Source organism: Diplotaxodon limnothrissa, linkage group LG11 (genome assembly GCF_057381915.1).
Source record: "Diplotaxodon limnothrissa isolate DT_005_m linkage group LG11, D_limnothrissa_male_GT1.1, whole genome shotgun sequence".
Lineage (NCBI taxonomy): Eukaryota > Metazoa > Chordata > Actinopteri > Cichliformes > Cichlidae > Diplotaxodon > Diplotaxodon limnothrissa.
In genome coordinates, this window is record NC_140606.1 from 24,958,354 (window position 1) to 24,972,350 (window position 13,997).

Below are 13,997 nucleotides of genomic sequence, written 5' to 3' on the forward strand. Positions count from 1 at the left end.
CTCGCCACTCTCCACCCTGCCTGTCGTCCTGCTGTCTATTCCGTCCTTGTCACTCTTCCACGGCTTTGCTGCTTGTTTGTGCCGACCTCCTCTCCACTCACTCTATGATTTGAGGCTTTCACTCTCTCCAACAAGCTCATCTTCAAACGCTCTCGTCATCCCCATCTCACTTTTATTCCCTCTATCCAATTTCAGATCTTCACCTCTAACTTCTTTCATGCAATCATTTTTACTCTTTCTCTTCAGAATCCAAGGTGTCTGTTCACCACAGGCTCCACAGGCTGCATCAGGTGCAACAAAGCCACAAGACATAACTAGTTGGTCCAGACTAGATGTCACATTTTAATAAAAAGTGTTGTTTTTTAACTTTTCTTCTATTATTGCACTAAATTATAACACAAAGTCATGTGAGATGTAATGATAAGATGGATTATCTGTTTGACACAATGGATGAAAACAATACCTTGAGGTGATATTTACACAAAACCGATTCAAATATTAAAATAAGACGCATTCAAATGAACAAGACAGAGTAGAGACAAATATCTTGGATATTTTAAAAATAACTTTATGCTCATTTTTATTTAACTTTTTAAAACCTGAACCATTAAATAAATTGCCAGAAAATTCAATTTTTTTGAAAATAGAGTAGTTATTGAACCTTCTGACGAAATAAATATATATTAATTTGCATATGAGTTTTAATATGTATCATATTTGCTAAATCTGTCATTTTTTGCAGTTTGAGCTTAAAAATGTATCATGCAATTTTCCCAGGGGGGAAAAGAAGTCTTGACACATCACAAAAACTCACGTATCGAGTGTGATACTCTTGACGTAACAGTGTTAAAGACGCATAAAACTGTTTATTCCTCTGCAGCTGAAACAACATTAATACTTTTCAGTTGTGTTTTGGTGCAAAAGAAATGAGGAGAACCTCTTCAGTTAAAGATAAATGTAAAAATATTTTGTTCTCGTCTATAACATACTGAGATTTGGATTGAAATGTCATGCAGAGAGCTGCGTCGTATTCGGTACTGTCTCTTTAGACCTCCTGACAGGTCACGCTATTTGCATTTCATTGTGCTCTCTTGCATTTAATGTAATGCAAACAAAACAATGAACCTTTTGTGAGTCATACTTTGGTACAGTTTCCAAATAGCGACACATATTATCTATGTATCAGTTCATGTTGTGGCAAAACGCATTCATAAATCCCTCTAAATTAACCCCGCTCCAGGTAGACAGGTATGCATGCAGATGACAGATGGCCCGAGCTTAGACAGACTTGGATGCCTGCTGAGTTTCTATTTTTCATTTCCTAATAAATCACACTACCTTTTGTCAAACAGATGACCCAATTCTAAAAATAGAGGCGCAATGTCAAATCTTACCCAACAGGTAGTCTCGACTCTGTTACTATGCAACAGTTTGCACCTGTTGAATATGATAAAGTCCTTTCTGAATCCTAATCAAAAAAAGCTTGCCGCTCTGAGTCGAGTGATGGATCTCTTCTTAAGTCAGAAAAGTACAGAGGAAAAAGGAAAAAAGGTCATTTCAGAGCCCTGCAGTAATATCATCTCTTTTAACAGAGTAAAATCGTTAAATAAGTTTAGTGACTCCAGTGAGGTGGGTGATGGCCGATTTACAGTGAAACATTCGAGGCCATTCAGCTTATCAGCTCCAATCAATACTTCTGTTGGATATATACGACCCTCCCGTGACACCGATATTCTCCAAGGACCATTTAAGATGAGACTAAGCACGGTGAGGTTAGTGCTCAGTGTCTTCTATTGTGTGTGTATGTGTGTGTAGGTCCAGCCTTTGTTGGCACCTTAAGCATGCTAAGGTGTCGCAGGTGTGAAAAGACGTAGGTGGGTGCGAATTGGTGTGCAGAAGGTATGTCAGCGAGGAGTGCAAAGACGGAGGTGCGTGTAAAAAGAGTGACATTGTGTGTCTGTGCATGTACATATGTGTCACAGCTGTCATGCCAGAAGCTATTATATACACCGATCTACTTCATAACCTTCTGTTCCTCCAGTCCTTCACACTGAGGCTGAGCACAAACCTCTGCTCCCTCTGAGTGGGGAAAAAAAAAAAGATTGACACGGACACAGAAATAGCAGCCCTTCCACACACACATAAACACATCCACAGCATCTTTATTCATTTCCTTTATCAGGAAAGAGTCTCAGAGTGTCCTCAGTGTGTCTAAAATCAAACAGAATGTAGTGAGGAGCCCGAAGAGACCGAGAGAGGGATGGAAGTAAGGGGGGGGGGGGGATGGGTGACACAGCCAAAGAGGGGAAGATGGAAAAGGAGGCAAAGAGAGGGGGGAGACAGGCAGCAAAATGGATTGAGCCATTCAGATTTTGTCTATATCCATTAAAACTGGATAGGACGGCTTATGCCCTGAGGCGTTTGGGGGGAGGTAAAAGAAAAGGAGGATGGAAGGAGTGATGGAGGGAAACAGGTGGGGCTGGACAGGGTGAGTGGGTGAGACACAAGGAAACGAGGGGGGCCCATCAGGAATGAAAATGCTCTGTATATAACTGCAGACTAAAGCCATACACATATATACATATTTATATATATTTAGGAAACAATCAACTAAGAGGTGAAAGAGAATGAAAAGAGGAGGGGGAAAAAAGGAGCGGGATGGACACTCACCCATTTCAGCGGGCTCTCCACAGGCAAGCACAATCCCTGCTCTGTGATCCCATCCTGGGGAAAGGCGCAGCGAGATCCTGGAGCTCCCTCCGCTGAATACCAATGGAGCTGCTATTATCAGCTCTCTCTCACACACACACACACACACACTCACACACACACACTCACACACCGGCAACTGAGGAGGAAAAGGCACAAACAGCACACAGAGTCAAGTCTGGGGTAGTTGTTTAAATTAGAAAAGAAAAGCAGCTCAGTGACGCCAACAACATGTGACAATAAAGGGAAACACTGCAGCGGCACAACTGGATTTAAATTCCCTCCCAGCGCTCCTTATATTCGCCTTTTTCTTATGAGGAAAAAACATCAGAGGCAGCGCACAAAGCTGAGGCATCAGTCCACACACACACATATACACACACTCATACAGTGCCTTTACACAGCCTATACAAATACTTACTGAGCTTATATTCAGAAATCCCAGCGAGTCCCACAGCTCACTCTATTCACAGCTCCTCTGCTTCACAGACGTGTTAGAGGAAAAATGAGTTGTCCGCTGTTTTTCTTTCCCTCCCTGTGGGTTCCTCACAGTAGTATTAGATGCAAAGATAATAGGATATGAAGGCAGACTCTATATCCTCCCTTGGTTTCTCCTCACATGCAGTATACATCCAGTTTTTCTGTCTCCATTTGTTGATTCGGGTCCGATCCGTCTGCCTGCCAGTGGACTTCGCTGTGATACGGCGACACGCGACGGCAAACTGCATTCACTTAGTCACCCTCCCCTCTGCCTCTCCCCTTGCTCAATAGTATACCCGTACCTCCTTGGCTTTCTCCAATCTAATCAGCTAGCTCTCTCTCCGTCCCTCTCTGCACCCTCCTACTCTCTCCTCACCCTCCCTCCTCCTTCCCAACACCCACTCCTCTACACGCTCTCTCTCCCTCCTAGGTATTTTTCTCAAAGATGAATATCAAAAATAAAAAACCCATCACCCCTCCATTCTCTCTCTTTGCTCTCACTGTCAGTTTGTCCGATAAGCATTTGAAATGTGGGGGGGCAAAAGAAAAAGCTGGTCATGAAGAAAACGCACACTATCTGAATGAGACGCACACTCACACACACGGCAACAGAAAGACAGAGAGAGTAATCAGAGGGATGTGTTACACCCACGGCCGGGGAAAACTACCCTGACAGAGTTTGACGTGGCTGCTCGCTCGGGGTGACAAACACTATCACACGACCGCACCACTCGCCTCGTCTCGTACCCCGTGACACACACTCACACACACACAAACGTGCAGACACCAGCGCGCCACAATGTAAACACGCCCGTCGGCTCACACGCAAAGGCGCATATTGACATAATGTCGCTAATGTGCACACACAGACACATGAAGGCGTAGATCCAATCAGAGAGGGGAACCACTAATTGTGAAATTGTGATGCTGGCGCCGCGTTTAACTAAGAATATATGAAACAACAACCGATGCCGGTGTATTTTTTTCTTTGTTTTGTTGTTGTCGTTATGGATTCCCTCGGTGTCGTCAGACAAATCTGCAATAAAGTTTTTTAACTTTGCGATGAAGGTTGTAATAAAAGGAGAGAGCCCTGAGAGCTAGTTTGGTCAGAAACCTGAGCAGCGCTCCATCATTCACGCCACCATGAATCGTTCTCCTCACGTCGTGAATTAATAAATTATTGAACACGCTTTTTTATTTCTTATTGACAGTGTCAATTTTTCATGAATTCTTTTCATATTTAAATGAAATCCACTTTACTGGACGCCACCGCCTCTATCACATGTTCTTTATATAAGGACAAATTAAGTCGTGCAAATGTATGAAAATGTATTGCTGATAAGGCCAACACAGTGGTGTAGCGGTTAGCAATAACGCTCCTGGTCGGCTTGGATCTTTTTTGAGGCATTAGCACCAATTACCCTCGCAAGCGGCCCAAAGACGTGCTTGCGAGGTTAACTGGTGATTCTAAATTGGCTGGAGGTGCGGATGCATGAGTGCGCGGTCAACAAGACAAATATTGGCAGATGCAATCTTCAGTCGATAAACCAGTGCATAACACTATCACAGCATGCTGTTAGCTCATTTCCATCTCTATATTTTTATTCTTGGACTCTACTAGAGCAGTTTTGCAGAATTCAGATTTACATATGACCCTTATTTATCTTTTACCGAGCCTTGGTGAAGTCATGGTCTAAAATAAGTCATTTTGATGGATCCACATTTCTTCTGACAGGCTACCACCGGCAAACAGAAGGTCTGAACGCAGGAAGGGTGAACTACAAAGTGAGATTAATGGGTTATCAAGTTATGTTGAGTGTAAAGTGTTCTGCAGTAACTCATGGTTTGGTTTAAACTCCAGAAGCATCATCATTTCACTGATTCTTTCTGTTTACAGCGTCTCATGAGCGTGATAAAGATTCTCTCTTGAAGAAATACCATTTATGCTTTTCGTACTTTTTTTGTGGAACTTCTGAAGCAGCGCCTTACTAAAACAACCGAGTGAAGCCCAGCTGTAAACTTGCAGCAGTTCATATTATGTGAGCTGCACTGGTACTGAAATTTGCATGCATTAATCTGGTGATTCATAAAGTGTGTAAATGTTTTTATGCTTGCTTCAAATGCTGTTAAGTCTCTTTTGCACTGCTCCAATTGCAGCTAATAATGCACAGATCAGAAAATTCATCTGTTACATTTGTAGTTTATTTGCAGTAACAGCATCTCATTTTACTGTTACATTTTATGTTTAATCTTTATTACCCATTTTTTTGCTCTCTGTCTGGAGTAGGCGGTGCCATTATGTGAGCGTGCAAAGATCTTTAAGCAGAAACTCTGAGTCGCCAGAGAAACCACCAATGTGATACCTGCTATCTGGGGTTTTAGGTTTTGTCTAGCCAGCTAGATATCCCACTTGTGGGAGGGGCTTCTGTGCTTGAAGACAGAGCCGAGTCTGAGAAATCAGCTGGGTGTTTAGAGCGTCTGAAGCTCTGAACTATAACAACACAGTGACAGAAAATATGGAAAAGCATGATATGAGCCCTTTAAACATGAGCGATACAAGGTTGCGGATCGATTCCCTGCCTACTTCAGTCTGCATGTCGAAGGATCAAGGATCTTGATACTGAACCCCCGAGTCTCCCCCCACCAAGGATGCATCCATCCAGTGTGAGTGTTTGAGTAAATGTTTAATAAATATATAATAGTCTTCAATAGCAAGTTAATTAGATAAGCATTTTAATTATAATCATGCTTCTGTAAGCCACTTTGGAAACCCACCTCCACCCCAGCTCCTTCATTTCATACCATTTTTAACCGAATCAATGTGATGTCGGTTGTCATTGATCCCAAGCCCCACCCCCAGCTCCCCAGGTGGTCCAGCAGCAGACAGAAATTACCACAGATGGAAAAGAAAAATCCAGTTTTGACTAAAGTGGTCCTGACAGAAATGAACTAATGCAATACTTAATAAAATAAAATTGAGTTGAATTGATTTCACGTGGTAAATGGCATTTCAGCATAGTGAGTCCTTTGTCTTATTAAGAAGAATGGGCTGCCTATACTTTTTACTAATGAATCAAACTTTCAGTAGAACACTTTTACTTGTAATCAGGTATATGTAACTCACAGAAAGGTGGGGACTACTTCCTCTCCCACACACCCAAGCCATTGCTGAAAAACATTCCTCCTCTCACTGGAGCACCCCGACTCTTCATGCACAACTCCCTTGAATGGAGCTGACACCCTTCTCACTATTTATAATGTTCAGTCATACAAGGCACAACTCAGCAACAGCACGAGCCCATTGCAAGCAGACAGCAGTCTCCAGAGGAGCAGCTCACAGCCTATGATGTCACTGTCTAACTCCCATATCCCCACTTTCGATCAGGCTATGCTGTCCCATCCCCCCCTAACGAGACTGGGACACTGGCCTTATGATACCACTGCTCCTCTCTGGTGGGTCCAAGTAGCCTTTGCAATATAGATCTTTTTCTTAACCTTACAGCCCCAGCGCTCTCTTAGCATTTTGTGTCCTCCAAGGCTTTTAAACTCACCACGGTGTGTTGAATCATTGATTTTGTCACTCTGTGCATGAGGTGGCGCTTTAATTGCTAGTGACAACACTGTGTTGCCTAACAGTGATGTTTGTACACTATGCTTTAAAAGATTTGTCCAGATGTAATCTATTGAATTTAATTTAATAAAGTGGCAGCAAAAATAAATAAATATGCTTGTGTGTCGATCACTAATTAATCCGCACTGCTCCAGTCCAACCTATGACTTATTTCATTCATAACCTGAATGCTAAGTGCTGTACGTTATGTTAAAACCTATTTGCATCTCATATATTAAATGATAGCCTCTGGGTATATCAACTCTGGCTTGTCCGCTAACCTGTCCCCTAATCAAACCAGGAAGCAAATATAGCATGTGACAATGCTGAGCTGTCTCCTCCGCTTTGGTTTCAAACAGCCCCCTCCACTCACCGCCCACCCAATGCATCATCATGTTTTCACCTATTCACTTTGCATCTCATAAAATAATGTGCATCTCAAGATGTCTTTGTCCAGTGGGCGGACAGTGCTGGAACACCTATTACTCACTCATGCTTGAGCCTATTAGACTGCAACCATGTCACGCTAGAGGTTCCCTTAGGCCACGGCTGGGGTTTTTCTATGCATGTGTGTGTGTGTTTATGTGGACATTTGGATATGACTGTTTGTGCGTCTGTCCAACTTGCAAATTTAAAGTTCCTTTGTAGTCTGTGTGCATGTGGTGTGTTTGTGTGTGTGTGTTTTTCAGTGGAAGATTTGGAGGGCTGCGTACACACAGCGTTACCCCTAGCTGTGACCCACAGCTGCAGTTTTCAAGAAGTCAGGAGGAGTCTCCGTGTGCTGTCTCTCCCATTTCATCAGACACGCTGACGTGCACCCCGCAGTCCAAGCGCGTGCACGCAGTCTAATTTACCTCTAGTTTAATTTACCCCGCTCTCATTTGTGTTTTCCTTCGCTGCTGAGTGACACCGAGACTGCTGCATGCGCACGACTATCTCCGTATCATACCTCCATCTTTTTAAGTGTTTACAATATAATGCGAATAATCCTACGTGGTTATTTACCTTAATATTAGTGGTGATTTAGGCCTCCACAGAAAGTCTGCTGTCACTCTCTGTTTCAGTCTCCCTCCTCTCTCTAAATATGCATTCAACAGCTGTCTCTCATCTCCATCCCACACCACTTTGCTCTTGACAAATTGATGTGGAGCGCTTTTACATAACAACTATGTAACACGCGCGCACACTCCAAATACCATCCGCAGCACAAATGTAAACCTCGCCGAACCATTACACATTGCACTTAAGTGCAGGTGTTAAAAGCCCAGTGTTTGCAAGCGCCGGGCGTTACGTGTGAGAGTGTTTCCTTAATTTTCACTGTGTAGAGCACAAATGTGGCTTCCATGTTAACTACTGCTTGGAAAGCGTGGACGAGAGGGAAGGGAAAGGCAGAGGAAGACAGAGAGAGGAGGGAGAATTGACATTCTGCCCGAGCACTGCGCTGTGCTCATGGCATAATGATTAGCTCCTCAGTATTCCAGTCACATATGCTTCACTATCAATGAGAGAGAGAGAGGAAGGAGCAAACATGAGGGAGGGGACTAGCAGAGGGGGGGGGGGGGGGGGGGGGGGGGTATCACATAGGCAGAAACAAGGTGAACAAGAGAGCAAGTGATGAAAAAAGTGAGAGGGTAACGGAGGACAGAACACAGGACTGTAGCGTGACATAAGCAGCAGCAGCGGCAGACGTAAGTGCGAGCACGCTGCAGTAAGCTGACACACACAGATGGACGCTGCGTGCGCAACAGTCGGACACATTTGCAAACTAAAAAAAAAGAAACACACACACACCCTGCATCCACACGTACGCTGAAATACACGTGGAGAATACTTTGTCAAAGTCACAGCAGTTACAGCCACCTCAGCAAAGAGAGAGGTGGGGGGTTGGTGAGGGACGAGAGAGACAGAGAGGAGGGTGAGGATGCAAAAAAGAAAAAAAGGAGCGAAAAAGGAGAAAAAGAAAAGGACAGAGGGCGGAGAGGAAGCATGTGCCAGCAATAAATATATAATCACAAGACATAGAGAATGATAAATGTATACCATTACTTAAATAAGTCAGTCATACATTAATAACATCGATGTGATAATAAAGTTGGGAAGTCAGCTGTAGCCGGCTGAATAAGTTTGCATAAGTGCGCTCATTTAGTCAAACACAAAGAAGTACATCATGTTTCTGCATGCCCCGTAACTCAGACTTTATTTGTTAAGACAGAGCGCCGTGGAAGAAGTGAAACGTTTTTCAGCTGGGATGAATAATCTTAAAACACAGCAGAGATGTAAAGGTGCGTACTGCATGCATGCAACTTAATAAAACATGTCTGTCTCCCTACGTAACAGTATCATTTTTCTTGCATTGTGTAGTGCAGCACATACTGTACGCTGACCTTAATGTGATTTATGATATTTTCCTTCGCCTGTAGAATTACTAGTATATATGATTTTGCCTGGTAAATTGTTTGACCTTTAATAGCCACATACCAGTGTTGCTCTGATGTTGATATTGCATCCATCACAAATACACTGCAGTAGTACTTTTAGGTATCCGTTTAGGGCTGGGTGAAATTAGCCGTCTTCACATTTAGCCAAGATATTATTTGCATGAAATGCTTAAAGGCAAAATTATGAGTGTAGTACACAAATATAGAAATTAATCCCCTTTGAATGCTCATAACGTACTTGAAGACACGTGTCATGCGTGTCACTGGAAAGATGACAGATGAAAACACCAATTACCATATATAAATTAGACGGCTCCCATGCTAAATTAAATGTTCCTTTTTTATTAAAACACAAGGGCTAATCTATGTCAGCTACGAGATTTTTCTGTCATGTTACCTTGGAAACAAAGCTTTTCCCGGCATCCACAACTTGCCAAGATGTCAATAAAAATGCCATTTAAAAAAAAAAAAAAAAACACGACATTAACGCTTCTCTAGAGACTCAGTATTAAGTGGGTTTAGTGGAACTCACTGTAGGTCTGTGTTGTTATTTTTTAATACCGTTGGTGTGTAACATATGCTATATTTACTATAATTCGCTTCAGGAAAGCACATGCTAATTTTACCCAGATCATTGTAAGATATACCTACAAGAACCTCAGTTTCACTCTGCTTTTAGAGCATAACTCCAGGCCATGTGCTGTAAGAGCACACTGCCTGAGTAATTTGTGGGTTTTATTTACACTGCATTTACTGGTGTTTCACCACTAAATCCAAACTAAAAATACAGAGTAATTCTATTTCAAGTAGTTTAAAAAAGAAAAATGCCATGATTATATTTCAGGATAGTCGGTTCAACTACCCGTGTTTAGGGCAGCTAAGTGTTAACTTCCTCAATTGGTCTCTTGTGCTTACTTAAAGTTCATATTACGCAATGCTGGGCAGCACAGTGGTGCGGTGGTTAGCACTGTCATCCCACAGTCAGAAAGTCCTGGTTTGAACCCACTCACACACACACACACGGAGTTTACCAGTGCCTGTGTGGGTTCCCTTCCTCTCACAGTACAAAGACAAACATGTCAGATCATCTGGTGTTTTTAAATTAGCCATAGGTCTAAATGTTTGGGATTCATACTTAATTGGAAAATCTACAGAGTAACCTGACGTGCGCCGCGGTGTAACTACATGTCGAGTCGACATAGCCCACAACGACTGTGACTGGCCTGTTCGGCACCCTCGATTCTTCCTTGTCATTTCCAGCTATTTTTTGCCACAGTTTCTAAATTTATCAGTGAGAATGTATCAATCATCGTCTCAGCATCAACATAAGGACTCACAAATGTCAGAAAAAGAGAAATTTGAGAGACAAATATATTTGCCCCTAAAAAAATGATCACAACAAAGGACGAGGAGGTAAAAGTACCAGCATTTTATTTGTTGGCTGGCACCACATATAAAACACCGGGACACGACCTCACGGTAATTATTATGTACTGTGTAATGTGAGTGTGTATTAACATAAACTCCGACGATGTCGGCCACTTATGTAGGTTACGTCATAGGCTCTACAAAGTCTAAATCTGGCATTAGCCCTGCAAAAGACCTGTCCAGGGCGTCTGCCCCTCACTCTTATTATAACAAAAGCTTCTCACAACAATGATACAAATGATAGCACGATGTTTCATTTGATAACTTGATGTAAAAACACTTCCCTGACTTGGATCTACAACCATAGTAACAACGCTTCTTTCTGCTGCTCTCTTACCCACAGAGGGTCGTTGCAGCAGATGGCTCTGGATATTTGATTTGTGTAGATTTTTTCACTGGATGGGAAACCCCCAAAGGAATTTGTGCATCTTCCTGGTCTCTGATCAGATGTAATGTCATAGTAACGTTTGTAAAATACATTTTATTCATGTTGTTTTATCACGTTAGTGTAGCGTTTGAGAAAAATCTTTTTTCTTCTTTTGAAGGGCTGTGTACACACAGAGCAATGTTGCCACAAGTTGGCAAATCATGGCCAAATGCCTTTGGATTTTTAGGGCTGTCATCACATCCTGCTTATTGTTTCTACCCTCTCTGTTTTTCTTTTATGCCTTTACTGTCCCCACAAACCGAGACAGCAGTGCCAGACAGCTGCACCTCCCTGAGCCTGATTTGAGGCTTCTTCCTAGTAAGAGGGAGCTTTTTTTCCTCCCCACCATCGCCATGTGGTGCTCACAGGTAGGGTGGCCAGATCAAACTAAATGTGAGGCAACCGCTGTGTTTTTGTGAGACAAAGTGGGACACATCAATAATGCTGAAAGGTAGTCTGAATGTTTCCATGCTGTTATTTCAGTTGCTCTTCAGGTTTTGGATCTATCCATAGTTTTTTTTTTTATTCTATTTTTTTAGCCATATCTGACAAGTGTCACTATTATTATAAAATTATGACATACATGTATTCTGTCACTTTACGTCATACCCCCTCCTGTCTCTCAGAATATACTGCTGCTTTATTTTCTTCATGGCAGCTTCCATCATAGTCACCCAAATCTGCAAAGCCTGTGACTTTTTGGTGTCTTTCCCTGATGAGTGTGGCATTAGACAGGCTGAAGTTCTGAATATAGTAAAAAGCCTTCCCTTCATATACTTTGGGTAAAAGCCAGACTTTTTGAGAAAGCAATCAAAATGTGGGAGACTATCTCAAAATGTGAGAAGGGGACAAAGAAAAAAAATGCTGAGTTAAGGATGACAGCTGGTCATCCTGCTCATAGGTGATCATCTGATTGCTGGAGAGCTCTCCTTAATATTATAATTATTTATAAACTCCAGTAAAATTCTATTTAAACAGAAAAAAAAGTGGCTGAACGAGCAACACAATAAGATGGCTAAAAGTAATAGTTACATTTGTGTAAATGTTGATGGAAAACTTAAATCTTAGGCTAAACTAATAAATACATATTTAAATTGCTCGAGTCATTTCCAAACAAAAAATTAAACATTAAATGACTCTGTTAAAGTATAAACAAATGATCGAAGTTGATTAAAATAAGTGGCTGGAACAGCAGCTAGCTAAAAGGTTAGCTGGAAAAGTGAGACACGGTTAAAACACCTGGCAGGAGTTACCTGCACACGTCATGCTAAAATGTTTAAAGGTAACACATATAAAGCTCACTCACTTGCCTCTAATGAAAAAGTACTCCAAATATTGCTGACTGCTTTTACTTTTTAGGCCACACTTAAAAACTCCATATTGACTCGGTAGCTGCAGTGCTGCGCATACCTGGAGATAAAAGCCAGAAACAGCGCTCGTGGCGTCCTCCACCTGCTCGGGACACTGTGATGTCAGCGAGTTTGCTGCTCCGAGCTAAAAGCTGAACATGCACATCCTCTCCAGAGGGTCACTTAGGTATTTTTAGTGTTTATGATACAAGCAGAAGTGGGAATCAAAGGGATGCCCACGGTGAGAGAAGCTACTGCGTGTGCTCGTTTCGGGCTGTTTTGTTTGCAATGAGGACACTCGTGAATATGTCGGTTATGTGGCTGCATAGTTGCAGCATTTCATTTGCTTGTATTAAAATTAAGAAAAGGCCCTTATCTCTCCCTGCTTTAATAGCTTATACAAGCCATGATTAATTTTAAAACATAATTGCAAAAATCACCACAGCACTTGCAAGAATATTAACATAATATTACTACTCTAGTGTACACAAAAATCAGTTACTGTGCTGCCTGAGACAGACAGACAGCTAGATAGATGGATGGATAAACTCAACTCGGTTTTATAAATGTTATATCTCCTCCGATCGATGCTATAATGACTGAACATCTCACCATTTTAATGAGCGGTTATTTTTTTTAAACACTAGATCTATTTCTGTATGCCGATTATTTTAAACGCTCCATTTTCATAAACACTGTAATCTACTTGACAATGGAAGATCTGATCACTCTCCTATTATAGTAAATAATTTTAAATGAGTGCAGCTCGTTTCAGCCGCATTTGCACATTCACTCTGTTTAGCACTTTGCAAAAGACTTGAGCCACTCTTTACCTCTTCATATTCACCCGATTTCATGACCCAGGCTTTCTTATACGTTTACTTTTTAAGGCGATCTTGACTTTGAATATTGCCTTGGACATTTCCGACTCATTTTCAGTCCAGCCTTTGTCCCATTTTCAGAGGAATGTTTACTTTTTAAGCCACTTAACACTGACCTATGAATCATTCAAACATAAAAAGGCACATAACTCAAGGGATGAACCAGAATCGTGTCTACACATAACAGACAACTTGGCAAACAACCAGTTTTAAATTGTGTCTTTAGGCTCTTTGTTACTAGCAGCCTGCTGCAAAAAACCACATTTGTTCTCATTTATTCAGTTAAATCTACAGAAAAAAGCCAAACATAGCAAAGTTTGACATAAAAGTCTATTTCTGGACCAAGAAGTTGATTCTCAAAGAGCTGCTAAAAAAACAACAAAAAAACCCAACTATTGAGCAGTGGAACCTTAAAACTTGAGAACTGGGTAAGTGGAGAAGAGAATATGAAAGTTGTGTCCTTAAAAAACAGAAATAAATTGATGCGGACCTTCAGTTGATCCTTCACTGAAGCCTCCTAACTTAAGGAATGAAACAGTGTTCCAACTACACATAACAGACGTAGGAGTTATTTTGTGAAGCAATTAATCACATTTTTTTGTTTAAATCATCATCAGTATGTACAGAGGTGGCAAAAAACTCCTGGGCAATTCACTGAAATGCACAAACTCAGTT